Genomic DNA, 21,799 nt, shown 5'->3' with positions numbered 1-21,799 from the left:
GGAAGATCTGGACGACCTTGTAAACTGGAGTAATAGTAATAGGATGAAATTTAATAGTGAAAAGTGCAAGGTCATGCACTTGGGGATTAATAATAAGAACTTTAGATATAGATTGGGGACGCATCAGTTGGAAGCAACAGAGGAGGAGAAGGACCTTGGGGTATTGGTAGATCACAGGATGACTATGAGCCATCAATGTGATATGGGCATTAAAAAAGCTAATGCGATTTTAGGATGCATTAGGCGAGGTATTTGCAGCAAAGATAAGGAGGTGTTAGTACCTTTATATAAGGCGCTGGTGAGACCCCACCTGGAATACTGTGTGCAGTTCTGGTCTCCCATGTTTAAGAAGGATGAATTCAAACTGGAACAGGTTCAGAAATGGGCTATTAGGATGATCCGAGGAATGGAAAACCTGTCATATGAAAGGAGACTCAAAGAGCTTGGCTTGTTTAGTCTAGCCAAAAGAAGGCTGAGGGGGGATATGCTTGCTCTTTATAAATATATCAGAGGGATTAATATTAGGGAGGGAGAGGAATTATTTAAGCTTAGTACCAATGTAGACACAAGAACGAATAGGTATAAACTGGACACTAGGAAGTTTAGACTTGAAATTAGACAAAGGTTTCTAACCATTAGAGGAGTGAAGTTCTGGAACAGCCTTCCAAGGGGAGTAGTGGGGGCAAAAGACATATCTGGCTTTAAGATTAAGCTTGATAAGTTTATGGAAGGGATGGTATGATGGGAGAGCCTAATTTTGGCAATTGATCTTTGATTATCGCCAGATAAGTATTCCCAGTGATTGGTGATGGGATGTTGAATGGGATGGGATCTGAGTTACTGCAGAGAATTCTTTCCTGAGTGCTGGCTGGTGAGTCTTGCCCACATGCTCAGGGTTTAGCTGATCGCCATATATGGGGTCAGGAGGGAATTTTCCTCCAGTGCAGATTGGCAGAGGCCCTGGAGGTTTTTCGCCTTCCCCTGCAGTGTGGGGCATGGGTCACTTGCTGGTGGATTCTCTGCAGCTTGAGATCTTCAGACCACAATTTGAAGACTTCAATAACTCAGGCATAGGTTAGGGGTTTGTTATAGAAGTGGATGGGTAGGGTTCTGTGGCCTGCTTTGTGCAGGGGGTTGGACTAGATGATCACATTGGTCCCTTCTGACCCTAGAATCTATGAATCTATGAATCTAACCAATTATATCTCACCACCTTAATTGGTTTACATCCAACCAATTAATTATACAGCAGACAGAAACAATTACAGAACGAGACAGAGCTTATACAGACAAGCAATAGGAAAGTGGGGACTGCAGTGATAGAACAACAAAGAAATGAGGATTTCACACCCCAGCTATTGATAAGTGAGTTCTTGCCAGACAGTATGCTGTTATGGTAGAGGTTGTGGGTGCTGGTTGCTTAACTGTCTGGCCCACAGAGCAGGATTTTGAGGATCACCTTTACTTTCTCAGAATGCCAGCACCCATCTTTTGTTCACTTAAAACGTGAGCAGGGAGATTCCAACACCGCAGAACTCATGGAGCTCCAGGAAACATGTAACTTTAGGTCCAGATGAAAAAAATCACGTGTGCTGTCTAAAAATCACGTGTGCTGTCTAAAAATCACGTGTGCTGTAGAAGGTCTCTAGGAGTTGAAAGAGATGTGCCATCTCAACCTCCCTAAAGAGTTCATCAACTATTAATGAAAACTAGGGTTGATAAGTCATGTTCTTTGTAGCATTAGGAGGTGGACTGGTCTAAAGGGTTAGTTTTAAGACTTTTTTTCCTATCTCTTGGGTGTTTTGGTCTCTGCATAGAGATGTGGTTTCAAATCCCACTCCTGACATGACCATTTTCCTTTATGTGGAGAAAATGGCCTCACTTCAATCTCTTTTAGAGCACCATTGCCTTAGCTTTTTTATGACAGTAGTTGCAAGAAAAGTTCCAACCCAGGGGGAACTAGTGCCTTTTCTCTCGACCAATCAATTTTTGTCTTCCTTCATTCCAAGCCATTTTCTCAAATACATTTGTATTTCCCACACTTTTTGTTTAGCCTTCTTTGCTTTTATGAGACTTTAGGGTCATCATTTAATTGCCACACAACTGTACTTATGAAGTAAAGTGAAACAGAATCTTTTTTGGATATTTTTGCAGAAGAGTTTTGCTTTCTGACCTGGAATTGAACAGGGGCTACCGGAGAAGGACAATGCTACTCCCTTTTCTTGACTCATCGAAAAAGCATAAGTTCTTGAGGCCTTTTGTTTCCCTGTTCTTCAAAGGAAAATCAGCTGGTGTAGCGGCTACTGAGAAAGCCTTAGAAGAGGGCCCCAAAATTGACAGTAGCTGGTTTCTGTAGTTTACTGATTATCACATTTGACTAACATGCAAAAAGTCTATGGTTCAAAACCACACCGAAACAGTGCTGCTTTCCCTCCTTTGGCCTTTTATCACTCCAAGTCCTTTCTCAACTACATCCATAGCTTCTATGCTTTCTTCCTTGTTATTTTTTTCCTTTCATAGAGCTTTAAATTCAAAAGAAGAGGCTTAGCCCGCATTTTGAGGGAAGGAACAGACCATCATTTGGGAAACTGCCAGCTACATAACAAATCTGAGCATAGAAGAATCCAAACCCTTTGTCCTGTGTATTTAGCTCCCAGCCAGCAGTTTTCCCCTTGCCTTTTTTTTTTTTTTTTTTTTTTTTTTTTTTTTGAGCTAACTACAAACAGCCTCAGGTCCCTTTTTCATGTCAGATAAATCTATTGACTGATGATCACATTTCCCCTCCATTCCTGGCTAGGCAGGGTCTGGGTGTGAGGAATCTGACAATAACAATAAGAAATGTCTAAGCTAGTCTTTCAACTTTTCTCTTTTGAAATAACATTATTTCCTTAAAAAAACGAGGAGTCCTTGTGGCACCTTAGAGACTAACAGTTTCTTGTTGGAGTCTGGTTTTGACTCATAGACTTATAGACTCTAGGACTGGAAGGGACCTCGAAAGGTCATCGAGTCCAGTCCCCTGCCCTCATGGCAGGACCAAATACTGTCTAGACCATCCCTAATAGACATTTATCTAACCTACTCTTAAATATCTCCAGAGATGGAGATTCCACAACTTCCCTAGGCGATCTATTCCAGTGTTTAACTACCCTGACAGTTAGGAACTTTTTCCTAATGTCCAACCTAAATCTCCCTTGCTGCAGTTTAAGCCCATTGCTTCTTGTTCTATCATTGGAGGCTAAGGTGAACAAGTTTTCTCCCTCCTCCTGATGACACCCTTTTAGATACCTGAATACTATCATGTCCCCTCTCAGTCTTCTCTTTTCCAAACTAAACAAATCCAATTGTTGAAGAGTGTTTTGCTGAAGAATGGCCACTTTTAAGTCTGTTATTGAGTGTACAGAGAGAGTGAAGTGCTCTCCTACCGGTTTTTGAATGTTACAATTCTCCATGTCTGATTTGTGTCCATTTATTCTTTTGCGTAGAGACTGTCTGGTTTGTCCAATGTACATGGCAGAGGAACATTGCTGGCACGTGATCACATATATCACATTGGTGGATGTGCAGGTGAACAAGCCTCTGATGGTGTGGCTGGTGTAGTTAGGTCGTATGATGGTGTCCCTTAAATAGAGGGAATATTAGTTTGTTCTCTCTTCCTGTTCACAAATTCATATTACAAATAAGGCACAAATATTCAACAGCGAGGATGATTCACCACAGGAACAAGCTACCAAGGAAAGTAGTGGATTTGCCATCTCCTGATGTCATTTAAAGAAGACTAGAAGCCTTTCTGGAATGTGTTTGCCCCAAAAATAGCTATTGTGTCATACGGGAGGCCTGTGATACGCAGGGGGTCAGATTAGATGATCTAATGGTCTCCTCTGGTCATAAAGTTGACTAATTTCTGAAAAACTGAGTGTAGCATTGGGAGCAGTGTTTGATGTTTTACTGTCTAACCGGCTTGATTCCTTGAACAAATGCTCCTTTAGTGGGGTGATCCACAGGGAGTAGCTCAAACCTCCAAAGTGCCTGGCTAGGGGCAGGACATTAGCATAGCAAGGGAGGGGTGTGGCAGTGACATCACAAAGACCTTTTGCAGGACCTCAGACTATTGGTCAAAGGTGGTGGGGAGGTGGTGACCTCACAGAGAGATGCTGACATCACCCAGGCAGGACAGGGGCAAGGAGCCAGGGAAACCTCAGAGACCCCTGTGGTTTTGCTTCAGCAAGTCTCCTTCTCCAGGTCTCTCTTTGAGGACTGAGAGCATATTCGGGTTCATGTACGTGAGCGCCAGGAGGAACCCCTTTCAAGTTTTCTCCTTCCCTTTTAGTGATTTTACTAGAAAACAGATGTCCCTGTTTAGAAGGTAAGAGCCTCCTAGAGGTTTGAAAATTGTTCAATCTGATCCATCTGGTGAGAGTTGAATTCTAGGCATGGAAAACAAGAGCTTAAGGAGGCAGAATTTTATTGCGCACCTGGGATTTTGTCCCTTAGAATCACTGGGGACATTAGAGTTTGTCCTTTTTGTTTCACCTTTTCCTCCATCCATCCATCCCTCCCTCCTTTCTCTTTGTCTCTTGCTTCTTTTGTCCTTTCTCCTGTTCCCCTCCTAACACCAGGAGGTAGGTAGGTAGGAGTGTGTGTGTGTGTGTGTGTGTGCGCGCGCGCTCTGCATCTCCCACTGTGGGAGGTCCACCCAAAAATGCGGGACTGATATAGTGCTCGGGCAGTGATCCCCACCAGTGACCTGGGCCATCCTTTGGGCTCTCTGGTAAGAACCCTCAGCCGCCTGTCCTCAATCTCTACCCTGATAGGCTGAGCAGGGGGTTATTGACAGGGAGGAAACTCAGGTCCTTGTTGTTCTCTTTTAATATCAGGTAAATAAGTCATAACCAGTTCTATGTTTGATTAATTTTTCTGCTTCGCTGCATTAATTTTCTCAGAGCAGTTCATGATTCTCTCTAACATTGCAGTTGTCCTAAAAAACTTGCTGAATAATTACTGTGCACTGTTGTTGGTCTGGAGCTCATCTGAGAGCACTTTATTCAGGTCATTCAATGTCTGAAATTCAACATCCGATGGTTAGCTTGAAAATCAAGGCTCTTGGGTCCTCTTCCCAACTCTGCCACTGACTGGCTGTGTGACCTACGACAACTCAATTCTCCTTTCTCAGCCTTAGCTTCTCCCTCTTTCAAGTAGGGATAATAATGATCTGCTCCTACCTACCTCAACCCACTCACTCTTCCTTAACACAGATACTCTCTACCATCACACACACTGTCTCTCCCCACACAGAGGGTTGAAAAGCAGCTGGCAATCTAGTAGGATGGCCATGGAACAATGGGATAGAGAAACCTGCATCATGTGATGCTGTACAGGCCCATGAGGCATTGCAAACCCTTCCCAAAGCACCCTGCAGCCAGTTGCACAGTGGGATAGCTACCCACAGTGCACTGGTCTCTGTGGCGACCCAAGAAATGCTAGCATGGATGTGCTCTTGTGACATAAGGGGCATAAGGGTGGTGTAACAGGGTCCTCTGCCCGACCCTCTTCCTGGGGCCTTCTGCTGCCTTAATAAAGCACAGAGAGGCTTCTCCTTCTGCAGCATCCGTGGCTTTATTTACACATTTCTCCCACCACCACTGATATACTATATACAGCTTGCAGGCCTTACAATCTCCTCTTCTGCCCAGAGTCTGCCCTTAGCCCAGAGACTGACCTTCCCCAGGCCATCTCCCCCTTCTTCTGGCTGTCAGCCAGACTTTATAGCCCTTCAACCCACAGGCCCACAAGTGCAACCAGTTCTAAAGACCAGGTACAAGACTTCTCCCCAGCCTCAGTCTATTTCCCCTGATTGGGGCTGGCTGAGCAAGGGCTACTTAGGTGCCTTTGCACCAGCACCCTGCTACACACCTTCCCCCTTAAGCTGGTGCCAGGCCTTGTCTTCCTTGGCCCGCTTTCCTCGGCCGGGGATTTTATTGTGGTGCTGAGCCCCCTGCCCAGCTGAGGGATCCCTAGGCTTTGGCATACCTCGCCCACAAAAAGTGCATTGGGTAGGGGGTGGGGCACCCCACAGGTCCAAGCTCACCCAGAGGTCCTCACACCAGTCACACGGCTGGGCCGGTCGCTCAAAAGGCTCCCCTTCCTTTTCTAGTGACGGCTCAGAGCCCGCTGCCCCAAGTTGGCCCCCTGTCTCTGGTTCAGGGTCTCTGTCTCTTTGCCATTGGCCTCCCCCTGTTGGGTTTCTTCCACCCTCCCTGGGGTTCTCTCCCCCAGGTGGTCCTGCCCAGGAAGCTCCCTTTGCTCCTTGGTTACTCCCTCAGGCTCCCTCTTTTGGCTTGGTTGTCTAGGCTGCTTGTTTTTCTCCCCTGGAGGCTGTGGGGCCTTCCTTTGCTCTGGATCCACCTCCACCAGGGTCTTGCCCCCTCTTTCCAGGGTTCTCTTTCCCTCTTTCTTTGATGGTCCCTTCCCCATGGTCTCTCCTTCCTTTGGGAGGGTGCCAGTCCAGCCCCAGGACCACAGAGTAAGCCAACCCTTCTATTACCCCCACCCACTTCCAGGTAAACCACCATTGCACTTAAGGGAGTACCTGGACAACAGGACAATATTCTCTGTCCCCGTGGATGCATTCCACCAACATCCGTTCCCCAGGGATAAGCCAATGCGGCTTCACTAAGTGCTGCTGTATAAGGGAGCGAGCGGACGCCATGTCCACTAGACCCCTCTGGGGCCTTTTCCAAACCCGCACCGGGATAGTGGCCAACCTGCACCTCTTTTCCCACCCTTCCACAAAATTCAGCTGCCCCACACTCCATCACCGGGCAGTCCCAGCTGTCCACACCACCGGCATACAAGCTGCCCCAGGCGGCTAGGGGTTCCCTTGGGCTCCTCCCGTTGCCTGTCTACTGGCTTCACCCCAGCATGCTCACGGGGTTTTCTGCCCCCCTCTGTGTCCCGCAGGGCTAGATGCTCCCTCGGTGGGAAGTCGACCTCTGCATACTCCTCCTTTCTTTGCACAGCAGCTTCTACGGTGGCCAGCTGATGTCACCGCACCCAAACCTGCATGCTAATGGAGAGGCAATAGATAAACTGTTCAAGGATCACTTGATCCATTATCTGTCCCACTCTGTGGGCATCGGGTCTCAACCACGTTGCCCAGTCTGTTAATTTTTGAGCAAAGGCCCAAGGTCGCACGCTCCCCACCCATCGGGCTGCCCGAAACGTCTGCTGATATTTCTCGGCCAAAAGCCCAAGGCAGTACAAAATCAATGCCTTCATGGAATCATAATCCCTGGCTTGGGCGTCCGTTAGGGCCGTATATGTGGCCTGGGCCTCCCTAGCAAGATAGGGGCCCAGCCATAGGGCCCAGGCTGTCCGGTCCCATCCCACGCCCAGGGCCACCAGCTCAAAGGTACCCAAAAAGGTGTTGGGGTCATCGGCTAGGGCCATCTTACAGAGACTGAGGCCTGGGGCCCAGATACCATCTCCCTCAGCAGGACTCACCAGGTTTTGCAGGAGCTGCTGCTGCACTGTTGACTGATCCTTGATGAAGTCCTGTAGGGCCTTCTCCTGCTCTGCCTGCCAAGTGAGTAGAGCCTGCCTCTCCACCTGGTGGGTGTGATGTTATTGATATAATCTGGGACCATATAGAACATGGTTGCAACCAAGGTCCTGTAGTGGCACCAAATCTTATGTAAAGGGGATCCTATAAGGTGTCTAAGACCAGATTATGGATTGCTGGTTATGATTACGCTGTCTGTATGCATGTATCATTTTGCAGTTGAAGTTATGAGTATTGGCTCTATACTGTCTGTATTTCAAAGTTGTGCTGTGCTTCCGGGAAACATCCCAGACAAGTTGGTGTTAGCTCTGCCTAGCCTGCAGAACTGCATTGTCACAGTGGCGTAGTCGTGCTAGGATCCACAGAACCAGGCCAACTAAGCTTTGGATCAGAACCCCACGCTATTCAAATTTGAAATTTAGTATTGAGAGTTTTATTGGTTAAAGATCAGTAACCATGATCCAGAAAGCATCAGCAAAAGCAGTGAAACTGCAAGCCTTGAGAGACAGCCTGCAGTTTGAACATGAGCAAAAACTGGCAGAAATTCGAATGAAAGAGAAGCAAGCTGTCATAAACAGACAGTTAAGGGTTAATGCTTCTTTTACCTGTAAAGGGTTAAGAAGCTCAGTGAATCTGGCTGACACCTGACCAGAGGACCAATAAGGGGAAAAGATACTTTCAAATCTTGGTGGAGGGAAGTCTTTGTTTGTGCTTATTTTTTTGGGTGTTGTTCGCTCTTGGGACTAAGAGGGACCAGATGTCCATCCAGGCTCTCCAAATCTTTCTGAATCAGTCTCTCATGTTTCAAACTTGTAAGTATAGTCAGGCAAGGCGTGTTAGTCTTAATTTTTTTCTCAACTTGTAAATGTTTCTTTTTGCTGAGAGGATTTTACCTCTGTTTGCTATAACTTTGAACCTAAGGCTAGAGGGAGTTCCTCTGGGCTATACGAATTTGATTACCCTGTAAAGTATTTTCCATCCTGATTTTACAGAGATGATTTTTACATTTCTTCTTTAATTAAAAGCTTTCTTTTTAAGAACCTGATTGATTTTTCCTTGTTTTAAGATCCAAGGGGATTGGATCTGGACTCACCAGGGATTCGTGGGGGAAAGGAGGGGGAATGGTTAATTTCTCCTTGTTTTAAGATCCAAAGGGTTTGGATCTGTGTTCACCAGGGAATTGGTGAAGCCTCTCAAGGCTGCCCAGGAAGGGGAAGGTTTTGGGGGGGACAAGAAGTGCTCCAGACACTGAAATTTCTGGATGGTGGCAGAGTTACCAGATCTAAGCTAATAATTAAGCTTAGAAGTGTCCATGCAGGTCCCCACATTTGTACCCTAAAGTTCAGAGTAGGGAAGGAACCTTGACACAAGCCTTGGCCCAGCTGGAGAAAGAGGTTCTGAGAGAAAGAAAGAAGCTGGTAAGAGAGAAGAAAGAGCTCGTAAGAGGCGTCTGGAGGTGCTGGCTGCTGAGGAGAAAACTTGACAGATGCAACAAGAAACTTCTAGACTCCGGCTCCAAGTCAAAAAAGCAATGGAAGAACAGCAGAAACTGTATCCTCTTGAAAATCCAGTTTATAACTATGTTGATATGTGGTATTACTCTGGGCAGTTTTCTGTGTTTAGCCAGTTTTACTATGGCCATGGAGAGGGGGATTCTAACCTGGTGGGTAATAGCTGTTTATCTGTGCAAGAAAGCAGTGTGTCTGTGAATGAAGTTTCTGAATGTCTGTCTAATGTCTCAGAAGTGAATCTCGAATTAGATCAAGCACAGAAAGAACTAATTGGTCAGGAAAATGTTTCTCAGGAGCAAATTAAAGTAAATGGTCAGGTGAAAGCCCTAACTGAGGAAGGAGAGGGTAGATATTTGATGGGTGATGAATTGGTGGCTAGTACAGCTTGTAAAAGTGACCCTGAAATGGGTAACTGTGATTTGCTGGAAGTAGCTCAGTGTAGTGTAAAAAGCAGCAGCTTATCTGTTGAGAGTGGCAATGTGCCTGGTAGGGAAAGTTTGGAGGAGCCTAGGCAGCCTTGTGAGCTGATGGCTTTGTCTAGTCAGCAGTTTGGGAAGGCAGGGATAGTGGAAGATATGTCCCTATCCCTTACCTCTTATCTGTGTGGAGAATTGTGCAAGTGAAGGAAATGTGCCTATCTGTCAGGGGTATTGACTTTCCTATGGAGGAAGCTACCTTGGTCTCCAAGCAGTTGTCTGTGAACAGCCCTGTGTGCTGGGACAAGGGAAATGAAATCCCAAGCTGTGTGTTTGGTGAAGGAGAATGTGTCTCCAGCTTTTCTTTGTCTGTGGAGCAGACAGAAGGTGCCTTTCAGCCTGTGATGGTTGAGAATAGTGCAGTTGTCTCAGAGTTGCTTGTGGATACAGCTAAAGCCCAGGCAGGGAATAGTCCTAAGTTTGTGTCTGCTGGGGAGAATGACACTGTAACTAGGTTGCATCTAGTTAATGTGGTAGCAAAATCCCAAAGACCAGACAATTCTGGTGCCTGTAGTTTGCCAGTTGCTAATGTGTGGTTGGAAAAGGGTGTAGCAACTCTGTCTGATCAGGGTGATACCCTAGCCAGGGCACAAGGAGAGCATGAAGGTAATTTAATTGTGTTGCCTACCGACAGTTTAACAACTTGTAGCAAGAAGGAAAAGATTCCTGAACTGGTGTGTGGTGAAGGGAAGGAGAATGCTTCTAAACTTTTATCTAGAAACTCTATGAGTTTGCCTAAAAGGAAATTGTGTAGGAATCTGCCTGATGGGCCAGAGGCAATTCTGAATGTAAGTGAGACCCAGAAAAAGTCTGTGGTTGCTCAGGAAAGTGTTCCTTTAAAGCAAGCCCCAGGTGAAGAGGGTAAGGGCAGAAGTTGTGAGAGGGGTGAATTGCTGCTTAGAAAAGCTCATAGGGAAAGGAATCCTCATGGTAACCTGTGGAAGCAGTTTACTGCAAGTGAAGGGTATAAAAGTGATTTAGTCAAGGAAGTTTCAGTTCCTAACAGCCAGAAATTTTCTGTTATAAATGGATCCACTGACTTTCCTTTTAAAAGATCCAGTGTACGTAGCTTTAAGAAGGTCTCAGCTGGAATAAAAGCTGTTAAGATAGTTGAGCAGATCTATAACCAAGTGGCTGTGTGTGGCCAGCTTGTTGGGAAGACAATGGTGTTGGGACAGAAATGTCTCCATGCTGATTCTGTGAGTGAGCAATCTGTGCTTCAGGATCTATGGACAGATTTGATTACTGATGTTTCAGAGCAAAACGGTTTTATGGCTAAACGCTTGAGGATGCAGGGAAGAGCAAACAAACTCTCACCCTCAGACCTTCTGGATTTTTGTGGTATCTCTTTAAAACAGAGTCCAGCATTGGAATTGGGAGCAGCTAAGACGTTAAAAGCTAGCCTTTGTGTTGATGCAAATTACCTGACTGTCAGGGAGAAGAAGGACTTGCTAATAGCTGTTAGCAAGAGATCCCACCTCATCAGTCAGTGAAATCTGTTAAGCAAGAGAAATCAGGGTTTGATCCTGCAGGACAAGGAGGAGAGAGAAAACTGAATTTTGCAAAGGAACGCAAGAAGTTAACTCTAAAATGCCCAAACTCCAATAGTATTGAGCCAAAGGTGTGGCATGACAAACATGATTCTAGATGGACACTTGCAATGAATTTGTTGTTTTTCGAGTGCTTGCTCATATCAATTCCAATTAGGTGTGCGCACGCCACGTGCATGATCGTCGGAAGATTTTTACCCTAGCAACACTCTGTGGGTCGGCTGGGTCGCCCCCTGGAGCGGCACTGTTATGGCACCAGATACATACCCCTGCCGGCCCACTGGCCCTTCAGTTCCTTCTTACCGCCCGTGACGGTCATTGGAACTGTGGAGCGCTGCTTAGTTGATCTCCGCTTCCCTAGCTTTCCTTGTAGTTTCTCTATAGATAGTTGTTGATAATTCAAGAGTTTACAGTTATAGTTCATTTTTAGTCGTTTGTGTATAGATAGTGTATATAGTTGTTGGAGGATCGGGGATTATCCCCTCTCCTCCACCCTGGTGCTGGGGCTCATGCCCAGGTCACCGAGTTTCAAACCTTGCTCGGCGTGTCAAAAGCCGATGCCAACGGGGGATCCCCATGACTCTTGCCTTAAGTGCCCCGAGGAATCTCACCTCCCTGATAAGTGCCACATTTGTAAGGCCTTTAAGCCTAGGACAAAGAAGGAGCGGGGCTTTGGTGTGAAACAGCTCCTCATGGAAGCAGCACCGAGCGCTGAGCAAACTCCATCTGTCAGAAGCGCTCCTTCGGCTCCAGAATGTTCCAGTACCGCGAAAGAGCCCCAGCACCTGCCCCCTCTGGCACCTATGACATCTCGGCACCGCTCCTTATCTCCACTGCCCAGGAAGCAGCATAAGACTCCTGCTACCTCGGCACCATCCGTACCTCAGCCTGAGTAACTGCCTAAGCCGGATCGCCCGGCGAAACCATCCGCCGTGGCACTGCTGGTTCCGGCACCGTTGATTCCGGTCCCATAAGGCCATTGAGTCCGGTGCCCCAAAGCTCCCCTGTTCATGCTGTGGTTGAGCTCGGTCTCCCATCCACCCTGGAGACCTTCTCCACAACAGGTGGGCTTATTGCTCTGACGGAGACCGAACTGCCTCAACCCCTGGCATCACCGGTGCAGGTAATACATTCCATAGGCAAGCCTGCCTTGCTGAGGCCGCTCTCCATGGGAGTCGCTGAGAGGCACTGATCCAGCTCTTGGTCCCACCAATGATCTCAGTCTCACCGCCAATCCCAGTCCCAGCGCCTCTCACAGTCCCGACACCACCCTCCATCGCGGTACCAGTTGTACTCGCGGCACCTCTCAGCCTCTCATTCTCCTGCCCGGTACACCCAGCACTGTTCCCAGCACCGTTCATCCCGTAGTCATTCTAGATGAAGGAGATCGAGATCCCGGTCAAACTCCTAGCACCGCCACAGTCATAGGTCCTGGTCTTGTTCACAGTACCAACAGAGCTCCTGGTACCGCTCCCTGGGGCTGTCCCGTGACCAACCAGCTCGGGACACGGCACCCACTCAAGGTTTCTCAGCACTCCCTTGGCCTTCGAGACACACCTCGGTGTTGTTTCAGGCCAGTAGTGGCTATTACGCGCCGGATTGTGACTCTGAGGCACCCAGCCACACCTTTGCTGAGAGCCAAGGTCCTGAACAGGGTCCCCACCAGTGGTCCTTCTGGACACCTTGGGAGTACCATCAAGCCCAAGGTGCTCCCGCAACTGCACCATGGTCTGCACCGTCGGAACACCTTGTGCCCGAGGCAACTGTAAGCTGTCCTCCCGCTATGGGCATGGATGCTGCTCCCGTGCCACCGGCGGACACTCAGGCACCACCTGTGCTTGACGCCATTCTTCAAGAGCAGGATCCCCCACAGGACCCTCTCATCCCTGGCCTTTCCTCCTTTTCCTCACCCGATGAGGCGATGACAGGCACTTCCTCCTCTGGCCCTTCCCCCAATTGACCTGAGGGCTCATCAAGACCTTCTGTGACGAGTGGCACAGAATATGAATTTACAGGTGGAGGAGGTTCCTGAGATAGAGGACACAGTGGTAGACAATTTATCGGCAGATACCCCAACAAGAGTGGCCCTGCCATTTATTCGCACTATCCAGGCTAATTCAGATACCATCTGGCAATCCCCAGCCTCTATTCCCCCCACGGCCAGGGGGGTAGAGAGGAAGTACATGGTGCCTTCCAAGGGGCACGAATACCTGTATGTGCACCCTCATCCTTGCTCCCTAGTGGTGCAATCTGTTAACGAGAGGGAACGTCATGGTCAACAAGCTCCTGCTCCCAAGTCTAAGGAGGCTAGGCGCCTGAACTTGTATGGCCGCAAAATATACTCTGCAAGGGCCTCCAACTTAGGGTGGCAAACCAACAAGCCCTCCTAAGTCGACACAACTACAATACGTGGACGTCCATGGGGAAGTTCACAGATCTTGTTCCCCAGGAGTACCGCCAAGAATTTGCGGCCCTGTTGGAAGAGGGAAAGAAGGTAGCAAGAACCTCCCTCCAAGCTTCTTTGGACACAGCGGACTCTGCGGCCAGGACTCTGGCTTCAGGAGTGGTGATGAGATGCATCTCCTGGCTCCAGGTGTCAGGCCTTCTACCTGAGCTGCAGCAGACTATACAGGACTTGCCCTTTGAAGGCCAGGGGCTCTTTTCTGAAAAAAATGATCCTAGGCTTTAAAGCCTAAAGGACAACAGGATAATTATGGGCTCACTGGGGATGCACACCCCAGTGACCCAGCGCAGGCCCTTCCACTCCCAGCCTCAGCAGACCTACCCTCCCCCAGGCCACGACAGGACTTCGGGAGAAGACTTGGCTGGGGGAATAGCAAAAGGCAGTCTGGTCCCCAGGAGGGTCAGATTTAGGGCCCCCTTAAACCACTGGCGGGGCCCAAACAAAACTTTTGAAGGGGCGCCCAAGGATGGCACACCAGCCTTTTTCCCGGATCCTTCTACACCCTTCAACAACTGCCTCTCCCATTTCCTCCCTTCGTGGTCCCGACTGACATTAGATCATTGGGTTCTGTGCACAGTGGAATTGGGATACCACCTTCAGTTTGTTTTGCCCGCACCTTCCCACCCTCCCTCCTCGTCCCTCTTCAGGGACCCCTCTCATGAGCAATTCCTCTTACAAGAGGTTCAGATGCTCCTAACTATTGGAGCTATAGAGAAGGTACCGACAGACTTGAGGGTCAAGGGGTTTTATCCCCACTACTTCCTAATCCCCAAGGCAAAGGGAGGTCTAATACTGATCCTAGACCTGCGAGGGCTCAACAAATTCATAGTAAAGTTGAAGTTCCGCATGGTATCCCCGGGGACCATTATCCCGTCCTTGGATCCGGGAGACTGGTACACTGCTCTTGATATGAAGGACGCGTATTTCAACATTGCAATTTACCCACCACACAGATGGTACCTGCGCTTTGTGGTCAATCAACAGCATTTTCAATTTACAGTCCTTCCATTCAGCCTCTCTACAACCCCACGAATTTTCACGAAATGTATGGCCGTAGACGCGGTCTCCCTCTGTCGTTGTCGAGTACATGTCTTCCTGTATCTTGATGACTGGCTCATTCAAGGGACCTCTGAGATGCAAGTGAGATGTCATGTGGGCATCGTCAAGGATCTCTTCAGACAACTAGGCCTGATGATCAACATCGAGAAGTCCTCTCTGGTGCCCACACAGAGAATAGACTTCATTGAGGTGATCCTGGATTCCAATCTCGCCAGAGCCTGCCTACCACAGCCTTAGTTCCAGGCAATGGTAACAATTTTTCAGGGCCTCCAAAGCTTCCCCACAGCGTCGGTTCACACTTGTCTCAGCCTCCTAGGCCACATGGCCACCTGCACCCTCATGAGCAAACATGCCAGACTACGCCTCTGTCCACTTCAAACTTGGCTCGCCTCAGTATACTAGCCGGGCCGAGACAGCCTGGACATGATCCTCACTGTTCCCATGAACATCTTAGGCTCCTTGATCTGGTGGCTGACCCCTACCCTGGTCTGTGCCAGGATGCCATTCCACCCACCACAACCCTCGATGGCCCTAACCACAGATGCGTCATCTCTGGGTTGGGGTGTCCAACTTGAGGGTCTTTGCACTCAAAGCCTTTGGTCGGCTCAAGAACTAACCTTACACATCAATGTGCGGGAGCTGAGGGGGGTTCTTCTAGCATACCAGGTGTTTCGAGAGCATCTCCAAGGCTGTTGTGTCTCAGTGTTCACGGACAGCACAACAGCCATGTTTTATATAAACAAGCAGGGCGGAGCTCGCTCCTTCCTCCTTTGTCAGGAAGCCGTTCAGTTCTCAGAGTTTTGCATAGCCCACTCAATCGATCTGGTAGCGTTTTTTCTCCCAGGAGTTCAGAACACTCTGGTGGATCACCTCAGCAGATACTTCCTAGCTCACGTGTGGTCAATTCATCTGGACATCATCCATTCTGTTTTCCAGAAGTGGGGATTTTCCCACATAGACTTCTTCACCTCTCGCGAGAATCGGAAGTGCCACATGTTCTGCTCCTTCCAGGGTCGCTCCCCAGGCTCCCTCTCGGATGCATTCCTGATACCGTGGAAAGACCATCTCCTCTATGCCTTCCCACCATTCCTGCTGGTCCACAAGGTCCTCTTCAAGCTCCGCAGGGACAAGGCCCAGCTGATTCTGATTCTGATTCCAGCATGGCTGAGACAACACTGGCACACCACATTGTTCAACATGTTGGTGACCGACACAATTCCCCTGCCCATGTGGCCGGATCTCATTACTCAAGACCATGGAAGGCTTCGCCACCCAGACCTGCAGTCCCTTCGCGTCACAGCATGGATGCTGCATGGTTAAGCCAGTCCAAGTTACATTGCTCCGCCTCAGTCCAGCAGGTGCTCCTGGGTAGTAAGAAGCCTTCCACTAGGTTGACATACCTGGCCAAGTGGAAGCATTTCTCCTGCTGGTGCGCTCAGCATAATATTGTCCCCATGCAGGCACCAGTTCCTACTGTCCTGGAATAGCTCTGGTCCCTGAAACAGCACGGCCTAGCAGTCTCATCCCTAAAGGTACACCCGGCGGCCAACTCCGCCTTCCATCCAGGGGAGAACAGGTGCTCTGTCTTTTCGGACCCCCTGGTTTCCAGGTTCCTCAAGGGACTGGAGCGCTTGTACCCACAGATTTGACGTCCATCTCCGATGTGGGACCTCAATCTGATTCTATCCAGGCTCATGGGTGCCCCCTTCTAGCTGCTAGCCACCTGCTCGCTGCTGTACCTCTCCTGGAAGACAGCCTTTCTCATCGCCATTACATCTGCAAGGCGAGTGTCCGAGCTTCGGGCCCTCACAGCGGACCCCCTGTATACAGTGTTTCACAAGGACAAGGTACAGCTGCGACCACACCCTGCCTTCCTCCCCAAGGTGATGTCTGCCTTCCACATCAATCAAGACATCTTCCTCATGGTCTTCTTCCCGAAACCACATTCCTTGCTACGGGAGCAACAGTTGCATTCCCTGGATGTCCGTAGGGCTCTCGCCTTTTCCATAGAAAGAACAAAGCTCTTTCAAAAGACATCCCAGCTCTTTGTAGTGGTGGCAGACTGGATGAAGGGCCTGCCGGTCTCCTCACAGCAAATTTCATCTTGGGTGAAGTCTTGCATTCATACCTGCTATGACTTGGCTCGCATTCTGACTAGCCACCTCACGGCACATTCTACTCAGGCTCAAGCTTCATCTGCCACTTTCCTGGCCCATGTACCCATCCAAGAGATATGTAGGGCAGCTACCTGGTCATCTGTACACATCTTCAAGTCACACTACGCATTGGTGCAACAGTCCAGAGATGACGTGGCATTTGGTTCAGCAGTGTTGCATTCTGCGACATCTCACTCCGATCCCGCCACCTAGGTAAGGCTTGGGAGTCACCTAATTGGAATTGATATGAGCAAGCACTCGAAGAAGAAAAGATGGTTACTCACCTTTGTAACTGTTGTTCTTCAAGATGTGTTGCTCATATCCATTCCAAACCTGCCCTCCTTCCCCCTCTGTTGGAGTAGCCGGCAAGAAGAAACTGAAGGGCCAATGGGCCGGCAGGGGTATATATCCGGCGCCATAACGGCGCCACTCCAGGGGGCGACTCAGCCGGCCCACAGAGCGTTGCTATGGTAAAAATCTTCCTACGAACGTGCATGCAGTGCACACACACCTAATTGGAATGGATATGAGCAACACATCTTGAAGAACAACAGTTACAAATGTGAGTAACCGTCTTTTATTGCTAATGATGATTTTTGTAACTAATGTGTTGTTATTACCAAGAACTGTAAAAATGTACAATGTGCCTAATCTTTTGGAAAATCCCTTGATCACGTTGAAAGAAATACATGAAAACACACTTTATGTGAAAAGGCCTTGCCATATTGATGTTTCACAGTTAATGCCTATAAACAGTATTGCAACTTTTCACAGAGGAAAAGACATTCCAGACTTGATGTGCTGTATGAAAGGGGAAACTGAAGCACACTACCATATTGCTTTCATGGCTAAATGCCAAGATTCCTGGACTATGAACAACATTAATATCTACATTGGTTTGATGTTAATTGGGTTCCAAACATTGGCCAGAGCTTGTATGGATAAAGTAGCTGTTTTCTTTAGCTCTTGGCAAGATCACATGAAACATAGGAACCATGCTGAAAAACCTAATCAAGTTATACCTTGATGTGTAAAGAGATTCAATTATGTTGTTGAATATGACTTTGATAACCATTTCTGTTATACACTGGTACGGCCTCTAGCCCAACACTAGCTGTAATGAAACAGACCCAAGGATGGGGAGCTCTTAGGATGCAGCTAGTGATGTTTGTGTCATCTCTTCCTGCATCAATTTTGCGTTGGGGGTGTGACGTTATTGATATATTCTGGGACCATATAGAACATGGTTGCAATCAAGGTCCTGTAGTGGCACCAAATCTTATGTAAAAGGGGGTCATATAAGGTGTCTAAGACCAGGTTGTGAGTTGGTGGTTATGATTATGCTGTCTATATGTATGTATCATTTTGTAGTTGAGGTTATGAGTATTGACTCTATACTGTCTGTATTTCAAAGTTGTGCTGTGCTTCTGGGAAACATCCCAGACAAGTTGGTGTTAGCTCTTCCTAGCCTGCTTGATGGCCCATTAAGGACCATCAGCTATACAATTGACCCATTGAGAGAAGGCAGCTACACCTTGTAACTCAGCAAAGTATGCAGGGACTTGCCCCTGTGACTCCAGACTCCATTTTGCTGTAATTTTCCACAGTAAGGACAAAGAGGTTCTTACACCTGGAAAATACTATAAAAGGTTGATGCGTCATCTCCATCTTGTCTTCAATCCTGCTTCTCACCTCTGGAGGGACTTTGCTACAAACTGAAGCTCTAAACAAAGGACTGATGACCCATCCCAGCAGGGTATGCACTCCAGAGACTTGATTTGAACTTGCAGTTTATTCCACAACTGCTACAAACCTGAACTAAGAACTTTGCCATTACTGTATGTATTTGATTCCATTTAACCAACTCTAGCTCTCATCGCTACCTTTTTCCTTTTCGATTTTAGATTCTAAAGGATTGGCAACAGCATGATTTGTGGGTAAGATCTGATGTGTACATTGACCTGGGTCTGGGGCTTAAGTCTTTGGAATTGAGAGAAGAGTTTTCTTTTATTGGGGTGTTGGTTTTCATAACCAGTCATCCCCAGGACAAGTGGGACTGGTGCTGATACTGGGAGACTGGAGTGTCTAAGGAAGTTGCTTGTGTGACTTGTGGTTAGCTAGTGGGGTGAAACCAAAGTCCTCTTTGGCTGGTTTGGTTTGCCTTAGAGGTGGAAGAACCCCAGCCTAGGGCTGTAACTGCCCTGTTTGAGCAATTGGTCCTGAATTGGCACTCTCAGTTGGGTCCTGCCAGAACCGAATTGTCACAGTCCTAGTGCTGGTTGAGCTCCCTTCTGTGTGCTGGGAACCATCATTCATTTTGTACAACAGTGAGTTGTGGGGCAGGCTAGGGTGACCAGCTCATGTCCCAGTTTTATAGGACAGTCCCGATTTTTGAGACTTTTTCTTTTATAGGCTCCTATTAACCCCACCCTCTGTCCCGATTTTCACACTTGCTGTCTGGTCATCCTAGGCAGGGCGGGGCAGGGGGAAAGAGGCAGGGGGGAAAAAAGGAGGTGGAATGGGGAGGAGATGGAGCAGTGGGAAAGAGGCATGGGATGGGAAAAAAAAGAAGATGGGGAAGCGGAGGCAGGGGGAAAGAGGCAGTTTGGGAAGGAAGGTAGTGGGATGCAGAGGAGGTGGAGTGGTGGGGAAGGGGCATGGGATGGGGAAGAGATCGGGGGGGTTGAATGGATCATGGGGGTTGAGGGGAGCCTGTTGGGGGGGCAGGGGTGTGGAGAGAGATTGCAGCAGTCAGGAGACAGGGAGCAGGGGCAATTGGATGGGCCGGGAGTTTGGGGTAGGGCTGTCCGGGCAGGTGTGTGGAGAGGGGTTGGGGCAGGCAGGGAGCAGGGGGAGTTGGATGGGCTGGGAGTTCTGTGGTCCTGTGAGGGGGTGGGGAGCAGTTGGATAGGTGTGGGAGTCCTGGGGGTCTGTCTGGGGGCAAGGGTCTGGATAAGGGTTGGGGCAGTCAGGGGACAGGTATGGGGTAGGCTCGTAGGGGGGCAGTTAAGGTGGGGGGATCTTCAGAGGGGGCAGTCAGGGGACTAGGAGCAGGGATGCTTAGATGGGGCAGGGTCCCAGGAGGGAGCACTCAGGGGACAAGGAGCAGAGGGGGTTGGGGATTCTGAGGGAGGCAGTCAGGAGGTAGGAAGTGGGAGGGAGTGGATCAGGGCGGGTCTCCCTGGTTGCACACCCTAATGAAATGTGCTGCGCACGCCTATCTAAACCGTGGTAAGCAGGGGAGTGTTGTGGAGGGTCCCTGGGGACACAGAGGAGCTGAAGTCCCTCAGGATTAGGGGAACTAGGCTATGTGGAGTGATAGGGTTCACACGCTGCACAGATGGGGCTGAGGGAATCAGCATCTACTGGGGCTGAGATGGGGCTGCATGGTCAGTAGAATGGGAGGCAGGTTGGGACCGAGGAACCCGGGGAACATTTCAATCCTTAACACCACAAAGCAGAGAAATGCTCCTGAGTCTCTCCCAGGGAATTAACATTTTTGTGCAGAAAGCTAAAGGTTGTAACAGAAAGGAGTGAAACCAAATGCCAACACGATGGCGCCAAAAGCCTAGGAACGAAGAGCTCCGGGATTTCTTTGTGTGCCTGGGCTCCGGAAAGGGATTTGGTTCCACTCGTCGTATTGTTGTGACTGGTAACATCCCAGGAATGAGCCAGGTCAATGACTGTGACGCTTGGTGTGAGGCGGCTTTAATCTGATTCCAACAGAATAATGATTTCACACTTGAGTTATTAGCGGCAGCTTCCCAAGGGCAGTTCCAACTGGTTTCTCCCAGAGATGGGTGATTGAGTAACAGGGAATCTCTCTGGCTCCCATGGTCAGTTCTCCAGGCTTTCTCCCTCTCTCCCCCACACTATCACATGTCCTCACTAGTAATGAACTAATGGATATAAACTGGCCATCAACAAGCTTAACCTTGAAATTAGGTGAAGGTTTCTAACCACCAGAGGAGTGAAGTTCTGGAACAGCCTCCCAAGGGGAGTAGTGGAGGCAAAAACCCGAACTGGCTTCAAGACTGAGCTTGATAAGTTTATGGATTGGGTGATATGATGGGACTGCATGTAATGGCATGGGGCCGATCTGTGACTGCTATTAGCAAATATCTCCAGCGGCTGGAGATGGGACAATAGGTGGGGAGGGCTTGGAATTACTGCAAAGAATTTTTTCCCAGGTGTCTGCCTGGTGCGTCTTGTCCGCATGCCCAGGGTCTAGCTGATCACCGTATTTAGTGTTAGGAAGGCGTTTTCCCGAAGGGGAGATTAGCAGAGACCCTGAGGGGGTTTTACCTTCCTCTGCAGCATGGGGCAGGGTTCACTTGCAGGTTTAAACTAGTGTAAATGGTGGATTCTCTGTAACTTGACAGATTTAATTCATGATTTTGAGATGTCAGTAACTCAAGCAGAGGTTAGGGGTCTATTAAAGGAGTGGGTGAGTGGGGTCCTTTGGCCTGTAAAGTACAGGAGATCGGACAGATGATCATGATGGGGTCCCTTCTGCCCTTAAAGGCTCTGAGTCTAAAACAGAGAGGGAAGTAAAGGAAACACTTAAAAAAATAAACCGAACATTGTAATACCAGGATGACTCCAATAGCTCACTTTATAGTCCCACCTCCTTCTTCCTTCACTGGGTGTTGAATGCCTTGCTGGGATGTCAGACATTAAATTTTCCCATTCCACTGATAAACTGATACAACAGGACAGAAATTAAACTAATTCCTGGCCAAGAAAGGGCACATCCATGCATTGGCCAGGAATCAAACCCAGGTCAATTGCTTGGAAGGCAGTTATGCTCACCACTGTACCACCGAGGAATATTTCCCCTAGGTGCCACTTATGCCAAAGGACTCACCCCCACAGAGCTCAGGAGCTGGCCAGACAGGCTGGCAGCAGCCTGTGAGCAGAGACACGTTCCTAGAGTAACTGATAGATGAGGACATACAGGCACCAGTGAAGGAAGCAGGTGCTTGGGGAAGCCAATGGAAAGGGGCAACACCTCTGGGTCTTCGG

At 48.6% G+C, this 21,799-nt stretch overlaps 1 protein-coding gene across 1 annotated transcript in view; it reads left to right on the top strand.

Annotated features, from left to right (window-relative positions):
- Nucleotides 1-21,799, top strand: part of LOC127046670 (zinc finger protein 436-like) — a 545,929-nt gene that overhangs the window by 179,842 nt on the left and 344,288 nt on the right. The gene's annotated exons all lie outside the window — the stretch shown is intronic.

This window comes from Gopherus flavomarginatus, chromosome 1 (assembly GCF_025201925.1).
Source record: "Gopherus flavomarginatus isolate rGopFla2 chromosome 1, rGopFla2.mat.asm, whole genome shotgun sequence".
Lineage (NCBI taxonomy): Eukaryota > Metazoa > Chordata > Testudines > Testudinidae > Gopherus > Gopherus flavomarginatus.
The sequence above is the reverse complement of the archived record's forward strand: the minus strand, read 5'-3'. Positions and strand labels throughout refer to the sequence as shown.